Source organism: Pristiophorus japonicus, chromosome 33 (assembly GCF_044704955.1).
Source record: "Pristiophorus japonicus isolate sPriJap1 chromosome 33, sPriJap1.hap1, whole genome shotgun sequence".
Taxonomy (NCBI): domain Eukaryota; kingdom Metazoa; phylum Chordata; class Chondrichthyes; family Pristiophoridae; genus Pristiophorus; species Pristiophorus japonicus.
In genome coordinates, this window is record NC_092009.1 from 7,188,084 (window position 1) to 7,210,676 (window position 22,593).

Below are 22,593 nucleotides of genomic sequence, written 5' to 3' on the forward strand. Positions count from 1 at the left end.
GTACTCTCCAGGTCAGCATTTATTGTACTCTCCAGGTCATTATTTATTACCCTCTCCAGGTCACTATTTATTGTACTCTCCAGGTCAGTATTTATTGTACTCTCTCGATCTGTATTTATTGTACTCCCCAAGTCATTATTTATTGTACTCTCCAGGTCAGTATTTATTGTACTCTTTAATTCAGTTTTTATTGTACTTTCAAGATCAGTATTTATTGTACTCTCCAGATCAGTATTTATTGTACTTTCCAGGTCAGTATTTATTGCCCTCTCATGGTCAGTATTTATTGTATTCTCCAGGTCAGTATTTATTCTACTCTCCAGGTCAGTATTTATTGTACTACCCAGATCAATATTTAATGTACTCTCCAGGTCAGTATTTATTGTACTCTCCAATTCATTATTTATTGTACTCTCCAGGTCAGTATTTATTGTACTCTCCAATTCAGTTTTTATTGTACTCTCCAGGTCAGCATTTATTGTACTCTCCAGATCAGTATTTATTCTACTCTCCAATTCATTATTTATTGTACTCTCCAGGTCAGTATTTATTGTACTCTCCAATTCAGTTTTTATTGTGCTCTCCAGGTCAATATTTATTGTACTCTCCAGGTCAGTATTTATTGAACTCTCCAGGGAAGTATTTAATGTACTGTCCAGGTCAGTATGTATTGCCATATCCAAGTCAGTTTTTATTGTACTCTCCAGGTCAGTATTTATTGTACTCTCCAGGTCAGTCTTTATTGTACTCTCCAGGTCAGTGTTTATTGTACTCTCCAGGTCAGTATTTATTACCCTCTCCAGGTCAGCATTTATTGTACTCTCCAGGTCAGTATTTATTGTACTCTCCAGGTCTGTATTTATTGTACTCTCCAGGTCAGATTTTATTGTACTCTCCATGTCAGTATTTATTACCCGCTCCAGGTCAGTATTTATTAGCCGCTCCAGTTCAGTATTTATGGTACTCTCCAGATCAGTATTTATTGTCCTCTCCAAGTCACTATTTATTGTCCTCTCCATGTCAGTATTTATTGTTCTCTCCAGGTCAGTATTTATTGTACTCCCCACGTCAGAATTTATTATCCTCTACAGGTCACTATTTATTTTACTCCCCAGGTCAATATTTATTGTACTCTCCAGGTCAGTATTTATTGTACTCACCAGGTCTGTATTTATCGTACTCTCCAGGTGAGTAGTTATTGGCTTCTCCAGGTCAGTGTTTATTGTACTCTCCAGGTCAGTATTTATTGTACTCTGCAAGTCAGTATTAATTGTACTCTCCAGGTCAGTATTCATTGTACTCTCCAGGTCAGTATTTATTGTAGTCCCCAGGTCAGTATTTATTGTCCTCTCCAGGTCATTACTTATTACCCTCTCCAGGTCAGTATTTATGACCCGCTCCAGGTCTGTATTTGTGGTACTCTCCAGGTCAGTATTTATTGTACTCTCCAAGTCACTGTTAATTGTACTCTCCTAGATAGTATTTATTGTACTCTACAATTCAGTTTTTATTGTACTCTCCAGGTCAGTATTTATTGTTCTCTCCAGGTCAGTGTTTATTGTACTCTCCAGGTCAGTATTTAATGTACTCACCAGGTCTGTACTTATTGTACTCTCCAGGTCAGTATTTATTGAACTCTCCAGGTCAGTATTTATTGTGCTCTCCTGGTCAGTTCTTATTGTGCTCTCCAGGTCAGCATTTATTGTACTCTCCAGGTCAGTATTTATTACCCTCTCCAGGTCAGTATTTATTGTACTCTCCAGGTCAGTATTTATTGTACTCTCTAATTCAATTTTTATTTTACTTTCAAGATCAGTATTTATTGTACTCTCCAGATCAGTATTTATTGTACTCTCCATGTCAGTATTTATTGTAGTCTCCAGGTCTGTATTTATTGCCCTCTCATGGTCAGTATTTATTGTATTCTCCAGGTCAGTAATTATTCTACTCTCCAGGTCAGTATTTATTGTACTCCCCAGGTCAATATTTAATGTACTCTCCAGGTCAGTATTTATTGTACTCTCCAATTCATTATTTATTGTACTCTCCAGGTCAGTATTTATTGTACTCTCCAATTCAGTTTTTATTGTACTCTCCAGGTCAGTATTTATTGTACTATCCAGATCAGTATTTATTCTACTCTCCAAGTCACTATTTATTGTACTCACCAGTTCAGTATTTACTGCCCTCTCCAGGTCAGTAATTATTGTACTCTCCAGGTCAGTATTTATTATAGTCTCCAGGTCAGTATTTATTGCCTTCTCATGGTCAGCATTTACTGTATTCTCCAGGTGAGTATTTATTTTACTCTCCAGGTCAGTATTTATTGTACTCCCCAGTTCAATATTTATTGTACTCTCCAGGTCAGTATTTATTGTACTCTCCAAGTCATTATTTATTGTACTCTCCAGGTCAGCATTTATTGTACTCTCCAGGTCAGTATTTATTACCCTCTCCAGGTTAGTATTTATTGCACTCTCCAGGTCAGTATTTATTGCACTCTCCAGGTCAGTATTTATTGTACTCTCCATGTCAGTATTTATTACTCTCTCCAGGTCAGTATTTATTGTACTCTCCAGGTCAGTATTTATTACCCTCTCCAGGTTAGTATTTATTGCACTCTCCAGGTCAGTATTTATTGCACTCTCCAGGTCAGTATTTATTGTACTCTCCATGTCAGTATTTATTACTCTCTCCAGGTCAGTAATTATTGTACTCTCCAGGTCAGTATTTATTATAGTCTCCAGGTCAGTATTTATTGCCTTCTCATGGTCAGCATTTACTGTATTCTCCAGGTGAGTATTTATTTTACTCTCCAGGTCAGTATTTATTGTACTCCCCAGTTCAATATTTATTGTACTCTCCAGGTCAGTATTTATTGTACTCTCCAAGTCATTATTTATTGTACTCTCCAGGTCAGCATTTATTGTACTCTCCAGGTCAGTATTTATTACCCTCTCCAGGTCAGCATTTATTGTACTCTCCAGGTCAGTATTTATTACCCTCTCCAGGTTAGTATTTATTGCACTCTCCAGGTTAGTATTTATTGCACTCTCCAGGTCAGTATTTATTGTACTCTCCATGTCAGTATTTATTTACTTCTCCAGGTCAGTATTTATTACCCTCTCCAGGTCAGTATTTATTACCCGCTGCAGGTCTGTATTTATGGTACTCACCAGGTCAGTATTTATTGTAATCTCCAAGTCACTATTAATTGTACTCTCCTGGTCAGTATTTATTGTACTCTCCAGGTCAGTATTTATTGTGCTCTCCAGGTCAGTATTTATTGTCCTCTCCATGTCAGTATTTATTGTACTCTCCAGGTCAGTATTTATTGTACTCTCCAGGTCAGTATTTATTGCCCTCTCCTCGTCAGTATTTATTGTATGCCTCACGTCAGTATTTATTATCCTCTACAGGTCAGTATTTATTTTACTCCACAGGTGAAAAATTATTGTACTCTCCAGGTCAGTATTTATTGTACTCACCAGGTCTGTATTTATTGTACTCTCCAGGTCAGTATTTATTGGCCTCTCCAGGTCAGTATTTATTGTACTCTCCAGGACAGTATTTATTGTACTCTCCAAGTAAGTATTAATTGTGCTCTCCAGGTCAGTATTCATTGTACACTCCAGGTCAGTATTTATTGTACGCTCCAGGTCAGTATTTATTGTCCTCTCCAGGTCATTACTTATTATCCTCACCAGGTCAGTATTTATTACCCGCTCCAGGTCTGTATTTGTGGTACTCTCCAGGTCAGTATTTATTGTACTCTCCAAGTCACTATTAATTGTACTCTCCTGGTTAATATTTATTGTACTCTCCAATTCAGTTTTTTTTGTACTCTCCAGGTCAGTATTTATTGTTCTCTCCAGGTCAGTGTTTATTGTACTCTCCAGGTCAGTATTTAATGTACTCACCATGTCTGTACTTATTGTACTCTCCAGGTCAGTATTTATTGAACTCTCCAGGTCAGTATTTATTGTACTCTCCAGGTCAGTTATTATTGTACTCTCCAGGTCAGCATTTATTGTACTCTCCAGGTCAGTATTTATTACCCTCTCCAGGTCAGTATTTATTGTACTCTCCAGGTCAGTATTTATTGTACTCTCTAGATAAGTATTTATTGTACTCTCCAAGTCATTCTTTATTGTACTCTCCAGGTCAGTATTTATTGTACTCTCCAATTCAGTTTTTATTGTACTTTCCAGATCAGTATTTATTGTACTCTCCAGTTCAGTATTTATTGTACTCTCCAGGTCAGTATTTATTGTACTCTCCAGGTCAGTATTTATTATACTCTCCAGGTCAGCATTTGTTGTACTCTCCAGGTCAGTATTTATTACCCTCTCAAGGTCAGTATTTATAGTACTCTCCAGGTCCGTATTTATTACTCTCTCCAGGTCAGTATATATTAGCCTCTCCAGGTCTGTAATTATTGTGCTCCTCATGTAAGTATTTATTGTACTCTCCAGGTCAGTATTTATTGCACTCTCCAGGTCAGTATTTATTGTATTCTCCAGGTCAGTACTTATTGTACTCTCCAGGTCAGTATTTATTGTACTCTTCAGGTCAATATTTATTGTACTCTCCAGTTCAGTATTTGTTGTACTCTCCAGGTCAGCATTTATCGTACTCTCCAGGACACTATTTATTACCCTCTCCAGGTCAGTATTTATTGTACTCTCCAGGTAAGTATTTATTACCCTCTCAAGGTCAGTATTTATTGTACTATCCAGGTCAGTTTTTATTGTACTCTCCAGGTCAGTATTTATTGTGCTCTCCAGGTCAGTATTTATTGTACTCTCCAGGTCAGTATTTATTGTACTCTCCAGGTCAGTATTTATTACCCTCTCCAGGTCAGTATTTATTACCCGCTCCAGTTCAGTATTTATGGTCCTCTCCAGGTCAGTATTTATTGTTCTCTCCAGGTCAGTATTTATTGTACTCGCCACGTCAGTATTTATTATCCTCTACAGGTCAGTATTTATTTTTCTCCCCAGGTCAATATTTATTGTACTCTCCAGGTCAGTATTTATTGTACTCTCCAGGTCAGTATTTATTACCATCTCCAGGTCAGTATTTATTGTACTCTCCAGCTCAGTATTTATTGTACTCTCCAGGTCAGTATTTATTGTACTCTCCAGGTCAGTATTTATTGTAGTCTCCAGGGAATTATTTAATGTACTGTCCAGGTCAGTATGTATTGCCACATCCAAGTCAGTTTTTATTGTACTCTCCAGGTCAGTATTTATTGTACTCTCCAGGTCAGTATTTGTTGTACTCTCCAGGTCAGTGTTTATTGCACTCTCCAGGTCAGTATTTATTACCCTCTCCAGGTCAGCATTTATTGTACTCTCCAGGTCAGTATTTATTGTACTCTCCATGTCAGTATTTATTACTCTCTCCAGGTCAGTATTTATTGTACTCTCCAGGTCAGTATTTATTTACTTCTCCAGTTCAGTATTTATTACCCTCTCCAGGTCAGTATTTATTACCCGCTGCAGGTCTGTATTTATGGTACTCACCAGGCCAGTATTTATTGTAATCTCCAAGTCACTATTAATTGTACTCTCCTGGTCAGTATTTATTGTACTCTCCAATTCAGTTTTTATTGTACTCACCAGGTCATTATTTATTGTTCTCTCCAGGTCAGTGTTTATTGTATTCTCCAGGTCAGTATTTATTTTACTCTCCAGGTCATTATTTATGTACTCTCCAGGTAAGTATTTATTGTACTCACCAGGTCATTATTTATTGCTCTCTCCAGGTCAGTATTTATTGTACTCTCCAGGTCAGTATGTATTACCCTCTCCAGCTCAGTATTGATTGTAATCTTCAGGTCAGTATTTATTGCCCTCTCCAGGTCAGTGTTTATTATACTCTCCATGTCTGTATTTATTACCCTCTCCAGGTCAGTATTTATTACCCTCTCCAGGTCAGAATTTATTGTACTCTCCAGGTCAGTATTTATAGTACTCTCCAGATCAGTATTTAACCATCTCCAGGTCAGTATTTGTTGTGCTCTCCAGGTCAGTATTTATTACCCTCTCAAGGTCAGTATTTATTCTACTCTCCAGGTCAGTATTTATTTTACTCTCCAGGTCATTATTTATGTACTCTCCAGGTAAGTATTTATTGTACTCTCCAGGTCAGTATTTATTGTACTCTCCAATTCAGCATTAATTGTACTCTCTAGGTCAGTATTTATTGTGCTCTCCAGGTAAGTATTTATTGTACTCTCTAGGTCAGTATTTATTGTAATCTCCAGGTCAGTATTTATTGTACTCTCCAAGTCAGTATTAATTGTACTCTCCAGGTCAGTATTCATTGTACTCTCCAGTTCAGTATTTATTGTACTCCCCAGGTCAGTATTTATTGTCCTCTCCAGGTCATTACTTATTACCCTCTCCAGGTCAGTATTTATGACCCGCTCCAGGTCAGTATTTGTGGTACGCTCCAGGTCAGTATTTATTGTACTCTCCAAGTCATTATTTATTGCCCTCTCCACGTCCGTATTTATTCACCTCTCCAATTCATTATTTATTGTACTCTCCAGGTCAGTATTTATTGTACTCTTCAGGTCAATATTTATTGTACTCTCCTGGTCAGTATTTATTGTACTCTCCAGGTCAGCATTTATAGTATTCTCCAGGTCAGTATTTATTACCCTCTCCAGGTCAGTATTTATTGTACTCTCCAGGTAAATATTTATTACCCTCTCAAGGTCAGAATTTATTGTACTCTCCAGGTCAGTATTTATTGTGCTCTCCAGGTCAGTATTTATTGTACTCTCCAGGTCAGTATTTATTGTACTCTCCATGTCAGTATTTATTACCATCCCCAGGTCAGTATTTATTACCCGCTCAAGTTCAGTATTTATGGTAATCTCCAGGTCAATATTTATTGTACTCTACAAGTCACTATATATTGTCCTCTCCATGTCAGTATTTATTGTACTCTCCAGGTCAGTATTTATTGTACTCTCCAGGTCAGTATTTATTGCCCTCTCCTCGTCAGTATTTATTGTATTCCCCACGTCAGTATTTATTATCCTCTACAGGTCAGTATTTATTTTACTCCCCAGGTCAAAATTTATTGTCCTCTCCAGGTCAGTATTTATTGTACTCACCAGGTCTGTATTTATTGTACTCTCCAGGTCAGTATTTATTGGCCTCTCCAGGTCAGTATTTATTGTACTCTCCAGGTCAGTATTTATTGTACTCTCCAAGTAAGTATTAATTGTACTCTCCAGGTCAGTATTTATTGTACTCTCCAGGTCAGTATTTATTGTCCTCTCCAGGTCATTACTTATTACCCTCACCAGGTCAGTATTTATTACCCGCTCCAGGTCTGTATTTGTGGTATTCTCCAGGTCAGTATTTATTGTACTCTCCAAGTCACTATTAATTGTACTCTCCTGGTTAATATTTATTGTACTCTCCAATTCAGTTTTTATTGTACTCTCCAGGTCAGTATTTATTGTTCTCTCCAGGTCAGTGTTTATTGTACTCTCCAGGGAAGTATTTAATGTACTGTCCAGGTCAGTATGTATTGCTATATCCAAGTCAGCTTTTATTGTACTGTCCAGGTCAGTATTTATTGTACTCTCCAGGTCAGTATTTATTGTACTCTCCAGGTCAGTGTTTATTGTACTCTCCAGGTCAGTATTTATTACCCTCTCCAGGTCAGCATTTATTGTACTCCCCAGGTCAGTATTTATTGTACGCTCCAGGTCTGTATTTATTGTACTCTCCAGGTCAGTTTTTATTGTACTCTCCAGCTATGTATTTATTACCCTCTCAAGGTCAATATTTATTGTGCTCTCCAGGTCAGTATTTATTGTACTCTCTAGGTCAGTATTTATTGTACTCTCCAGGTCAGTATTTATTCCCCTCTCCAGGTCAGTATTTATTACCCGCTCCAGTTCAGTATTTATGGTACTCTCCAGATCAGTATTTATTGTACTCTCCAAGTCACTATTTATTGTCCTGTCCATGTCAGTATTTATTGTTCTCTCCAGGTCAGTATTTATTGTACTCGCCACGTCAGTATTTATTATCCTCTACAGGTCAGTATTTATTTTACTCCCCAGGTCAATATTTATTGTACTCTCCAGGTCAGTATTTATTGTACTCACCAGGTCTGTATTTATTGTACTCTCCTGGTCAGTATTTATTGGCCTCTCCAGGTCAGTATTTATTGTACTCTCCAGGTCAGTGTTCATTGTACTCTCCAGGTCAGTATTTATTGTACTCCCCAGGTCAGTATTTATTGTCCTCTGCAGGTCATTACTTATTACCCTCTCCAGGTCAGTATTTATGACCCGCTCCAGGTCTGTATTTGTGGTACGCTCCAGGTCAGTATTTATTGTACTCTCCAAGTCACTATTAATTGGACTCTCCTGGTTCGTATTTATTGTACTCTCCAATTCAGTTTTTATTGTACTCTCCAGGTCAGTATTTATTGTACTCTCCAGGTCAGTATTTATTGTACTCTCCAGGTCAGTATTTATTGCACTCTCCAGGTGAGTATTTATTGCACTCTCCAGGTCAGAATTTATTGTACTCTCCAGGGAAGTATTTAATGTACTGTCCAGGTCAGTATGTATTGCCATATCCAAGTCAGTTTTTATTGTACTCTCCATGTCAGTATTTATTGTACTCTCCAGGTCAGTATTTATTGTACTCTCCAGGGAAGTATTTAATGTACTCTCCAGGTCAGTATTTATTACCCTCTCCAGGTTAGCATTTATTGTATTCTCCAGGTCAGTATTTATTGTACTCTCCAGGTCTGTATTTATTGTACTCTCCAGGTCAGTTTTTATTGTACTCTCCATGTCACTATTTATTACTCTCTCCAGGTCAGTATTTATTGTACTCACCAGGTCAGTATTTATTTACTTCTCCAGGTCTGTATTTATTACCCTCTCCAGGTCAGGATTTATTACCCGCTGCAGGTCTCTATTTATGGTACTCACCAGGTCAATATTTATTGTAATCTCCAAGTCACTATTAATTGTACTCTCGTGGTCAGTATTTATTGTATTCTCCAATTCAGTTTTTTTGTACTCTCCAGGTCAGTATTTATTGCCCTCTCCAGGTCAGTGTTTATTATACTCTCCATGTCTGTATTTATTACCCTCTCCAGGTCAGTATTTATTACCCTCTCCAGGTCAGTATTTATTGTACTCTCCAGGTCAGTATTTATAGTACTCTCCAGATCAGTATTTATTACCATCTCCAGGTCAGTATTTGTTGTACTCTCCAGGTCAGTATTTATTACCCTCTCAAGGTCAGTATTTATTCTACTCTCCAGGTCAGTATTTATTACTCTCTCCAGGTCAGTATTTATTACCCTCTCCAGGTCTTTATTTTTTGTACTCCCCATGTCAGTATTTATTGTACTCTTCAGGTCAGTATTTATTGCACTCTCCAGGTCAGTATTTATTGTACTCTCCAGGTCAGTACTTATTGGACTCTCCAGGTCAGTATTTATTGTTCTCTTTAGGTCGATATTTATTGTACTCTCCAGGTCAGTAATTATTGTACTCTCCAGGTCAGCATTTATAGTATTCTCCAGGTCAGTATTTATTACCCTCTCCAGGTCAGTATTTATTGTACTCTCCAGGTAAGTATTTATTACCCTCTCAAGGTCAGTATTTATTGTACTATCCAGGTCAGTTTTTATTGTACTCTCTAGGTCAGTATTTATTGTGCTCTCCAGGTCAGTATTTATTGTCCTCTCCATGTCAGTATTTATTGTACTCTCCAGGTCAGTATTTATTGCACTCTCCAGGTCAGTATTTATTGCCCTCTCCTCGTCAGTATTTATTGTATTCCCCACGTCAGTATTTATTATCCTCTACAGGTCATATTTATTTTACTCCACAGGTCAAAATTTATTGTACTCTCCAATTCAGTTTTTATTGTACTCTCCAGGTCAGTATTTATTGTTCTCTCCAGGTCAGTGTTTATTGTACTCTCCAGGTCAGTATTTAATGTACTCACCAGTTATGTACTTATTGTACTCTCCAGGTCAGTATTTATTGAACTATCCAGGTCAGTATTTATTGTACTCTCCAGGTCAGTTCTTATTGTACTCTCCAGGTCAGCATTTATTGTACTCTCCAGGTCAGTATTTATTACCCTCTCCAGGTCAGTATTTATTGTACTCTCCAGGTCAGTATTTATTGTACTCTCTAGATCAGTATTTATTGTACTCTCCAAGTCATTATTTATTGTACTCTCCAGGTCAGTATTTATTGTACTCTCTAATTCAGTTTTTATTGTACTTTCAAGATCAGTATTTATTGTACACTCCAGATCAGTATTTATTGTACTCTCCATGTCAGTATTTATTGTAGTCTCCAGGTCAGTATTTATTGCCCTCTCATGGTCAGTATTTATTGTATTCTCCAGGTCATTATTTATTCTACTCTCCAGGTCAGTATTTATTGTACTCCCCAGATCAATATTTAATGTACTCTCCAGGTCAGTATTTATTGTACTCTCCAAGTCACTATATATTGTCCTCTCCATGTCAGTATTTATTGTATTCTCCAGGTCAGTATTTATTGTACTCTCCAGGTCAGTATTTATTGCCCTCTCCTCGTCAGTATTTATTGTATTCCCCACGTCAGTATTTATTATCCTCTACAGGTCAGTATTTATTTTACTCCCCAGGTCAAAATTTATTGTCCTCTCCAGGTCAGTATTTATTGTGCTCACCAGGTCTGTATTTATTGTACTCTCCAGGTCAGTATTTATTGGCCTCTCCAGGTCAGTATTTATTGTACTCTCCAGGTCAGTATTTATTGTACTCTCCAAGTAAGTATTAATTGTACTCTCCAGGTCAGTATTCATTGTACACTCCATGTCAGTATATATTGTACTCTCCAGGTCAGTATTTATTGTCCTCTCCAGGTCATTACTTATTACCCTCACCAGGTCAGTATTTATTACCTGCTCCAGGTCTGTATTTGTGGTACTCTCCAGGTCAGTATTTATTGTACTCTCCAAGTCACTATTAATTGTACTCTCCTGGTTAATATTTATTGTACTCTCCAATTCAGTTTTTATTGTACTCTCCAGGTCAGTATTTATTGTTCTCTCCAGGTCAGTGTTTATTGTACTCTCCAGGGAAGTATTTAATGTACTGTCCTGGTCAGTATGTATTGCCATATCCAAGTCAGTTTTTATTGTACTCTCCATGTCAGTATTTATTACTCTCTCCAGGTCAGTATTTATTGTACTCTCCAAGTCACTATTAATTGTACTCTCCTGGTTAATATTTATTGTACTCTCCAATTCAGTTTTTATTGTACTCTCCAGGTCAGTATTTATTGTTCTCTCCAGGTCAGTGTTTATTGTACTCTCCAGGGAAGTATTTAATGTACTGTCCAGGTCAGTATGTATTGCCATATCCAAGTCAGCTTTTATTGTCCTCTCCAGGTCAGTATTTATTACACTCTCCAGGTCAGTATTTATTACCCGCTGCAGGTCTGTATTTATGGTACTCACCAGGTCAGTATTTATTGTAATCTCCAAGTCACTATTAATTGTACTCTCCTGGTCAGTATTTATTGTCCTCTCCAATTCAGTTTTTATTGTACTCTCCAGATCAGTATTTATTGCCCTCTCCAGGTCAGTGTTTATTATACTCTCCATGTCTGTATTTATTACCCTCTCCAGGTCAGTATTTATTACCCTCTCCAGGTCAGTATTTATTGTTCTCTTCAGGTCAATAGTTATTGTACTCTCCAGGTCAGTAATTATTGTACTCTCCAGGTCAGCATTTATAGTATTCTCCAGGTCAGTATGTATTACCCTCTCCAGGTCAGTATTTATTGTACTCTCCAGGTAAGTATTTATTACCCTCTCAAGGTCAGTATTTATTGTACTATCCAGGTCAGTTTTTATTGTACTCTCCAGGTCAGTATTAATTGTGCTCTCCAGGTCAGTATTTATTGTCCTCTCCATGTCAGTATTTATTGTACTCTCCAGGTCAGTATTTATTGCACTCTCCAGGTCAGTATTTATTGCCCTCTCCTCGTCAGTATTTATTGTATTCCCCACCTCAGTATTTATTATCCTCTACAGGTCAGTATTTATTTTACTCCACAGGTCAAAATGTATTGTACTCTCCAGGTCAGTATTTATTGCACTCACCAGGTCTGTATTTATTGTACTCTCCAATTCAGTTTTTATTGTACTCTCCAGGTCAGTATTTATTGTTCTCTCCAGGTCAGTGTTTATTGTACTCTCCAGGTCAGTATTTAATGTACTCACCAGTTATGTACTTATTGTACTCTCCAGGTCAGTATTTATTGAACACTCCAGGTCAGTATTTATTGTACTCTCCAGGTCAGTTCTTATTGTTCTCTCCAGGTCAGCATTTATTGTACTCTCCAGGTCAGTATTTATTACCCTCTCCAGGTCAGTATTTATTGTACTCTCCAGGTCAGTATTTATTGTACTCTCTAGATCAGTATTTATTGTACTCTCCAAGTCATTATTTATTGTACTCTCCAGGTCAGTATTTATTGTACTCTCTAATTCAGTTTTTATTGTACTTTCAAGATCAGTATGTATTGTACTCTCCAGATCAGTATTTATTGTACTCTCCATGTCAGTATTTATTGTAGTCTCCAGGTCAGTATTTATTGCCCTCTCATGGTCAGTATTTATTGTATTCTCCAGGTCATTAATTATTCTACTCTCCAGGTCAGTATTTATTGTACTCCCCAGATCAATATTTAATGTACTCCTCAGGTCAGTATTTATTGTACTCTCCAATTCATTATTTATTTTACTCTCCAGGTCAGTATTTATTGTATTCTCAAGGTCAGTATTTATTACCATCCCCAGGTCAGTATTTATTACCCGCTCAAGTTCAGTATTTATGGTAATCTCCAGGTCAGTATTTATTGTACTCTCCAAGTCACTATATATTGTCCTCTCCATGTCAGTATTTATTGTACTCTCCAGGTCAGTATTTATTGTGTTCCCCACGTCAGTATTTATTATCCTCGACAGGTCAGTATTTATTTTACTCCCCAGGTCAAAATTTATTGTCCTCTCCAGGTCAGTATTTATTGTACTCACCAGGTCTGTATTTATTGTACTCTCCAGGTCAGTATTTATTGGCCTCTCCAGGTCAGTATTTATTGTACTCTCCAGGTCAGTATATATTGTACTCTCCAAGTAAGGTTTAATTGTACTCTCCAGGTCAGTATTCATTGTACACTCCAGGTCAGTATTTATTGTACTCTTCAGGTCAGTATTTATTGTCCTCTCCAGGTCATTACTTATTACCCTCACCAGGCCAGTATTTATTACACGCTCCAGGTCTGTATTTGTGGTACTCTCCAGGTCAGTATTTATTGTACTCTCCAAGTCACTATTAATTGTACTCTCCTGGTTAATATTTATTTTATTCTCCAATTCAGTTTTTATTGTACTCTCCAGGTCAGTATTTATTGTTCTCTCCAGGTCAGTGTTTATTGTACTCTCCAGGGAAGTATTTAATGTACTGTCCAGGTCAGTATGTATTGCCATATCCAAGTCAGCTTTTATTGTACTCTCCAGGTCAGTATTTATTGTACTCTCCAGGTCAGTTTTTATTGTACTCTCCATGTCAGTATTTATTACTCTCTCCAGGTCAGTATTTATTGTACTCTCCAGGTCAGTATTTATTTACTTCTCCAGGTCAGTATTTATTACCCTCTCCAGCTCTGTATTTATTACCCGCTGCAGGTCTGTATTTATGGTACTCACCAGGTCAGTATTTATTGTAATCTCCAAGTCACTATTAATTGTACTCTCCTGGTCAGTATTTATTGTACTCTCCAATTCAGTTTTTATTGTACTCTCCAGGTCAGTATTTATTGTTCTCTCCAGGTCAGTTTTTATTGTATTCTCCAGGACAGTATTTATGTACTCTCCAGGTAAGTATTTATTGTACTCTCCAGGTCAGTACTTAATGTACTCTCCAGGTCAGTATTTATTGTACTCTTCAGGTCATTATTTATTGTACTCTCCAGTTCAGTATTTATTGTACTCTCCAGGTCAGCATTTATAGTATTCTCCAGGTCAGTATTAATTTACCCTCTCCAGGTCAGTATTTATTGTACTCTCCAGCTATGTATTTATTACACTCTCAAGGTCAGTATTTATTGTACTATCCAGGTCAGTTTTTATTGTACTCTCCAGGTCCGTATTTATTGTGCTCTCCAGGCCAGTATTTATTGTACTCTCCAGGTCAGTATTTATTGTACTCTCCAGGTCAGTATTTATTACCCTCTCCAGGTCAGTATTTATTACCCGCTCCAGTTCAGTATTTATGGTACTCTCCAGATCAGTATTTATTGTACTCTCCAAGTCACTATTTATTGTCCTGTCCATGTCAGTATTTATTGTTCTCTCCAGGTCAGTATTTATTGTACTCGCCACGTCGGTATTTATTATCCTCTACAGGTCAGTATTTATTTTACTCCCCAGGTCAATATTTATTGTACTCTCCAGGTCAGTATTTATTGTACTCACCAGGTCTGTATTTATTGTATTCTGCTGGTCAGTATTTATTGGCCTCACCAGGTCAGTATTTATTGTACTCTCCAGGTCAGTATTTATTGTACTCTCCAAGTCTGTATTAATTGTACTCTCCATGTCAGTATTCATTGTACTCTCCAGGTCAGTATTTATTATACTCTCCATGTCAGTATTGATAGTCCTCTCCAGGTCTGTATTTATTACCCTCTCCAGTACAGTATTTATTACCCGCTGCAGGTCTGTAGTTATGGTACGCTCCAGGTCAGTATTTATTGTACTCTCCAAGTCACTATTAATTGTACTCTCCTGGTTCGTATTTATTGTACTCTCCAATTCAGTTTTTATTGTACTCTCCAGGTCAGTATTTATTGTTCTCTCCAGGACAGTGTTTATTTACTTCTCCAGGTCATTACTTATTACCCTCACCAGGTCAGTATTTATGACCCGCTCCAGGTCTGTATTTGTGGTACTCTCCAGGTCAGTATTATTGTACTCTCCAAGTCACTATTAATTGTACTCTCCTGGTTAGTATTTATTGTACTCTACAATTCAGTTTTTACTGTACTCTCCAGGTCAGTATTTATTGTTCTCTCCAGGACAGTGTTTATTGTATTCTCCAGGTCAGTATTTATTCTACTCTCCAGGTCAGTATTTATTGTACTCCCCAGGTCAATATTTAATGTACTCTCCAGGTCAGTATTTATTGTACTCTCCAATTCATTATTTATTGTACTCTCCAGGTCAGTATTTATTGTACTCTCCAATTCAGTTTTTATTGTACTCTCCAGGTCAGTATTTATTGTACTCTCCAGATCAGTATTTATTCTACTCTCCAAGTCACTATTTATTGTACTCACCAGTTCAGTATTTATTGCCCTCTCCAGGTCAGTAATTATTGTACTCTCCAGGTAAGTATTTATTATAGTCTCCAGGTCAGTATTTATTGCCTTCTCATGGTCAGCATTTACTGTATTCTCCAGGTGAGTATTTATTTTACTCTCCAGGTCAGTATTTATTGTACTCCCCAGTTCAATATTTATTGTACTCTCCAGGTCAGTATTTATTGTACTCTCCAAGTCAATATTTATTGTACTCTCCAGGTCAGCATTTATTGTACTATCCAGGTCAGTATTTATTACCCTCTCCAGGTTAGTATTTATTGCACTCTCCAGGTCAGTGTTTATTGCACTCTCCAAGTCAGTATTTATTGTACTCTCCAGGGAAGTATTTAATGTACTGTCCAGGTCAGTATGTATTGCCATATCCAAGTCAGTTTTTATTGTACTCTCCTGGTCAGTATTTATTGTACTCTCCAGGTCAGTGTTTATTGTACTCGCCAGGTCAGTGTTTATTGTACTCTCCAGGTCAGTATTTATTACCCTCTCCAGGTCAGCATTTATTGTACTCTCCAGGTCAGTATTTATTGTACTCTCCAGGTCTGTATTTATTGTACTCTCCAGGTCAGTTTTTATTGTACTCTCCATGTCAGTATTTATTACTCTCTCCAGGTCAGTATTTATTGTACTCTCCAGGTCAGTATTTACATACTTCTCCAGGTCAGTATTTATTACCCTCTCCAGGTCAGTATTTATTACCCGCTGCAGGTCTGGATTTATGGTACTCACCAGGTCAGTATTTATTGTAATCTCCAAGTCACTATTAATTGTACTCTCCTGGTCAGTATTTATTGTACTCTCCAATTCAGTTTTTATTGTACTCTTCAGATCAGTATTTATTACCATCTCCAGGTCAGTATTTATTACCCTCTCCAGGTCAGTATTTATTGTACTCTCCAGGTCAGTATTTATAGTACTCTTCAGATCAGTATTTATTACCATCTCCAGGTCAGTATTTGTTGTACTCTCCAGGTATGTATTTATTACCCTCTCAATGTCAGTATTTATTGTACTATCCAGGTCAGTTTTTATTGTACTCTCCAGGTCAGTATTTATTGTACTCTCCAGGTCAGTATTTATTGCCCTCTCCTCGTCAGTATTTATTGTATTCCCCTGGTCAGTATTTATTATCCTCTACAGGTCAGTATTTATTTTACTCCACAGGTCAAAATTTATTGTACTCTCCAGGTCAGTATTTATTGTACTCACCAGGTCTGTATTTATTGTACTCTCCAGGTCCATATTTTTTGGCCTCTCCAGGTCAGTATTTATTGTACTCTCCAGGACAGTAGTTATTGTACTCTCCAAGTAAGTATTAATTGTACTCTCCAGGTCAGTATTCATTGTACACTCCAGGTCAGTATTTATTGTACTCTCCAGGTCAGTATTTATTGTCCTCTCCAGGTCATTACTTATTACCCTCACCAGGTCAGTATTTATTACACGCTCCAGGTCTGTATTTGTGGTACTCTCCAGGTCAGTATTTATTGTACTCTCCAAGTCACTATTAATTGTACTCTCCTGGTTAATATTTATTGTACTCTCCAATTCAGTTTTTTTTGTACTCTCCAGGTCAGTATTAATTGTTCTCTCCAGGTCAGTGTTTATTGTACTCTCCAGGTCAGTATTTAATGTACTCACCAGGTCTGTACTTATTGTACTCTCCAGGTCAGTATTTATTGAACTCTCCAGGTCAGTTTTTATTGTACTCTCCAGGTCAGTTATTATTGTACTCTCCAGGTCAGCATTTATTGTACTCTCCAGGTCAGTATGTATTACCCTCTCCAGGTCAGTATTTATTGTACTCTCCAGGTCAGTATTTATTGTACTCTCTAGATAAGTATTTATTGTACTCTCCAAGTCATTCTTTATTGTACTCTCCAGGTCAGTATTTATTGTACTCTCCAATTCAGTTTTTATTGTACTTTCCAGATCAGTATTTATTGTACTCTCCAGTTCAGTATTTATTGTACTCTCCAGGTCAGTATTTATTGTACTCTCCAGGTCAGTATTTATTATACTCTCCAGGTCAGTATTTGTTGTACTCTCCAGGTCAGTATTTATTACTCTCAAGGTCAGTATTTATTGTACTCTCCAGGTCCGTATTTATTACTCTCGCCAGGTCAGTATATATTAGGTTCTCCAGGTCTGTATTTATTGTGCTCCCCATGTCAGTAATTATTGTACTCTCCAGGTCAGTATTTATTGTACTCACCAGGTCTGTATTTATCGTACTCTCCAGGTGAGTAGTTATTGGCCTCTCCAGGTCAGTGTTTATTGTACTCTCCAGGTCAGTATTTATTGTACTCTCCAAGTCAGTATTAATTGTATTCTCCAGGTCAGTATTCATTGTACTCTCCAGGTCAGTATTTATTGTACTCCCCAGGTCAGTATTTATTGTCCTCTCCAGGTCATTACTTATTACCCTCTCCAGGTCAGTATTTATGACCCGCTCCAGGTCTGTATGTGTGGTACTCTCCAGGTCAGTATTATTGTACTCTCCAAGTCACTATTAATTGTACTCTCCTGGTTAGTATTTATTGTACTCTACAATTCAGTTTTTATTGTACTCTCCAGGTCAGTATTTATTGTTCTCTCCAGGACAGTGTTTATTGTACTCTCCAGGTCAGTATTTAATGTACTCACCAGGTCTGTACTTATTGTACTCTCCAGGTCAGTATTTATTGAACTCTCCAAGTCAGTATTTATTGTACTCTCCAGGTCAGTTCTTATTGTACTCTCCAGGTCAGCATTTATTGTACTCTCCAGGTCAGTATTTATTACCCTCTCCAGGTCAGTATTTATTGTACTCTCCAGGTCAGTATTTATTGTACTCTCTAATTCAGTTTTTATTGTACTTTCAAGATCAGTATTTATTGTACTCTCCAGATCAGTATTTATTGTACTTTCCCTGTCAGTATTTATTGTAGTCTCCAGGTCAGTATTTATTGCCCTCTCATGGTCAGTATTTATTGTATTCTCCAGGTCAGTATTTATTCTACTCTCCAGGTCAGTATTTATTGTACTCCCCAGGTCAATATTTAATGTACTCTCCAGGTCAGTATTTATTGTACTCTCCAATTCATTATTTATTGTACTCTCCAGGTCAGTATTTATTGTACTCTCCAATTCAGTTTTTATTGTACTCTCCAGGTCAGTATTTATTGTACCCTCCAGATCAGTATTTATTCTACTCTCCAAGTCACTATTTATTGTACTCACCAGTTCAGTATTTATTGCCCTCTCCAGGTCAGTAATTATTGTACTCTCCAGGTAAGTATTTATTATAGTCTCCAGGTCAGTATTTATTGCCTTCTCATGGTCAGCATTTACTGTATTCTCCAGGTGAGTATTTATTTTACTCTCCAGGTCAGTATTTATTGTACTCCCCAGTTCAGTATTTAATGTACTCACCAGGTCTGTACTTATTGTACTCTCCAGGTCAGTATTTATTGAACTCTCCAAGTCAGTATTTATTGTACTCTCCAGGTCAGTTCTTATTGTACTCTCCAGGTCAGCATTTATTGTACTCTCCAGGTCAGTATTTATTACCCTCTCCAAGTCATTATTTATTGTACTCTCCAGGTCAGTATTTATTGTACTCTCCAATTCAGTTTTTATTGTACGCTCCAGATCAGTATTTATTGTACTCTCCATGTCAGAATTTATTGTACTCTCCAGGTCAGTATTTATTACCCTCTCCACGTCGGTATTTATTAACCTCTCCAATTCATTATTTATTGTACTCTCCAGTTCAGTATTTATTGTAGTCTCCATGGAAGTATTTAATGTATTGTCCAGGTCAGTATGTATTGCCATATCCAAGTCAGTTTTTATTGTACTCTCCAGGGAAGTATTTAATGTATTGTCCAGGTCAGTATGTATTGCCTTATCCAAGTCAGTTTTTATTGTACTCTCCAGGTCAGTATTTCTTGTACTCTCCAGGTCAGTCTTTATTGTACTCTCCAGGTCAGTGTTTATTGCACTCTCCAGGTCAGTATTTATTACCCTCTCCAGGTCAGCATTTATTATACTCTCCAGGTCAGTATTTATTGTACTCTCCAGGTCTGTATTTATTGTACTCTCCAGGTCAGTTTTTATTGTACTCTCCATGTCAGTAATTATTACCCTCTCCAGGTCAGTATATATTCGCCGCTCCAGTTCAGCATTTATGGTGCTCTCCAGATCAGTATTTATTGTCCTCTCCAAGTCACTATTTATTGTCCTCTCCATGTCAGTATTTATTGTTCTCTCCAGTCAGTATTTATTGTACTCCCCACGTCAGTATTTATTATCCTCTACAGGTCAGTATTTATTTTACTCCCCAGGTCAATATTTATTGTACTCTCCAGGTCAGTATTTATTGTACTCACCAGGTCTGTATTTGTCGTACTCTCCAGGTGAGTAGTTATTGGCCTCTCCAGGTCAGTGTTTATTGTACTCTCCAGGTCAGTATTTATTGTACTCTCCAAGTCAGTATTAATTGTATTCTCCAGGTCAGTATTCATTGTACTCTCCAGGTCAGTATTTATTGTACTCCCCAGGTCAGTATTTATTGTCTTCTCCAGGTCATTACTTATTACCCTCACCAGGTCAGTATTTATGACCCGCTCCAGGTCTGTATTTGTGGTACTCTCCAGGTCAGTATTATTGTACTCTCCAAGACACTATTAATTGTACTCTCCTGGTTAGTATTTATTGTACTCTACAATTCAGTTTTTATTGTACTCTCCAGGTCAGTATTTATTGTTCTCTCCAGGACAGTGTTTATTGTACTCTCCAGGTCAGTATTTAATGTACTCACCAGGTCTGTACTTATTGTACTCTCCAGGTCAGTATTTATTGAACTCTCCAGGTCAGTATTTATTGTACTCTCCAGGTCAGTTCTTATTGTACTCTCCAGGTCAGCATTTATTGTACTCTCCAGGTCAGTATTTATTACCCTCTCCAGGTCAGTATTTATTGTACTCTCCAGGTCAGTATTTATTGTACTCTCTAATTCAGTTTTTATTGTACTTTCAAGATCAGTATTTATTGTACTCTCCAGATCAGTATTTATTGTACTCTCCATGTCAGTATTTATTGTAGTCTCCAGGTCAGTATTTATTGCCCTCTCATGGTCAGTATTTATTGTATTCTCCAGGTCAGTATTTATTCTACTCTCCAGGTCAGTATTTATTGTACTCCCCAGGTCAATATTTAATGTACTCTCCAGGTCAGTATTTATTGTACTCTCCAATTCATTATTTATTGTACTCTCCAGGTCAGTATTTATTGTACTCACCAGTTCAGTATTTATTGCCCTCTCCAGGACAGTAATTATTGTACTCTCCAGGTAAGTATTTATTATAGTCTCCAGGTCAGTATTTATTGCCTTCTCATGGTCAGCATTTACTGTATTCTCCAGGTGAGTATTTATTTTACTCTCCAGGTCAGTATTTATTGTACTCCCCAGTTCAATATTTATTGTACTCTCCAGGTCAGTATTTATTGTACTCTCCAAGTCAATATTTATTGTACTCTCCAGGTCAGCATTTATTGTACTCTCCAGGTCAGTATTTATTACCCTCTCCAGGTTAGTATTTATTGCACTCTCCAGGTCAGTGTTTATTGCACTCTCCAGGTCAGTATTTATTGTACTCTCCAGGGAAGTATTTAATGTACTGTCCAGGTCAGTATGTATTGCCATATCCAAGTCAGTTTTTATTGTACTCTCCAGGTCAGTATTTATTGTACTCTCCAGGTCAGTGTTTATTGTACTCGCCAGGTCAGTGTTTATTGTACTCTCCAGGTCAGTATTTATTACCCTCTCCAGGTCAGCATTTATTGTACTCTCCAGGTCAGTATTTACTTACTTCTCCAGGTCAGTATTTATTACCCTCTCCAGGTCAGTATTTATTACCCGCTGCAGGTCTGGATTTATGGTACTCACCAGGTCAGTATTTATTGTAATCTCCAAGTCACTATTAATTGTACTCTCCTGGTCAGTATTTATTGTACTCTCCAATTCAGTTTTTATTGTACTCTCCAGGTCAGTATTTATTGACCTCTCCAGGTCAGTGTTTATTATACTCTCCATGTCTGTATTTATTACCCTCTCCAGGTCAGTATTTATTACCCTCTCCAGGTCAGTATTTATTGTACTCTCCAGGTCAGTATTTATAGTACTCTTCAGATCAGTATTTATTACCATCTCCAGGTCAGTATTTGTTGTACTCTCCATGTATGTATTTATTACCCTCTCAAGGTCAGTATTTATTGTACTATCCAGGTCAGTTTTTATTGTACTCTCCAGGTCAGTATTTAGTGTACTCTCCAGGTCAGTATTTATTGCCCTCTCCTCGTCAGTATTTATTGTATTCCCCTGGTCAGTATTTATTATCCTCTACAGGTCAGTATTTATTTTACTCCACAGGTCAAAATTTATTGTACTCTCCAGGTCAGTATTTATTGTACTCACCAGGTCTGTATTTATTGTACTCTCCAGGTCCATATTTTTTGGCCTCTCCAGGTCAGTATTTATTGTACTCTCCAGGACAGTATTTATTGTACTCTCCAAGTAAGTATTAATTGTACTCTCCAGGTCAGTATTCATTGTACACTCCAGGTCAGTATTTATTGTACTCTCCAGGTCAGTATTTATTGTCCTCTCCAGGTCATTACTTATTACCCTCACCAGGACAGTATTTATTACCCGCTCCAGGTCTGTATTTGTGGTACTCTCCAGGTCAGTATTTATTGTACTCTCCAAGTCACTATTAATTGTACGCTCCTGGTTAATATTTATTGTACTCTCCAATTCAGTTTTTTTTGTACTCTCCAGGTCAGTATTAATTGTTCTCTCCAGGTCAGTGTTTATTGTACTCTCCAGGTCAGTATTTAATGTACTCACCAGGTCTGTACTTATTGTACTCTCCAGGTCAGTATTTATTGAACTCTCCAGGTCAGTTTTTATTGTACTCTCCAGGTCAGTATTTATTGTACTCTACAGGTCAGCATTTATAGTATTCTCCAGGTCAGTATTTATTACCCTCTCCAGGTCAGTATTTATTGTACTCTCCAGGTAAGTATTTATTGCCCTCTCAAGGTCAGTATTTATTGTACTATCCAGGTCAGTTTTTATTGTTCTCTCCAGGTCAGTATTT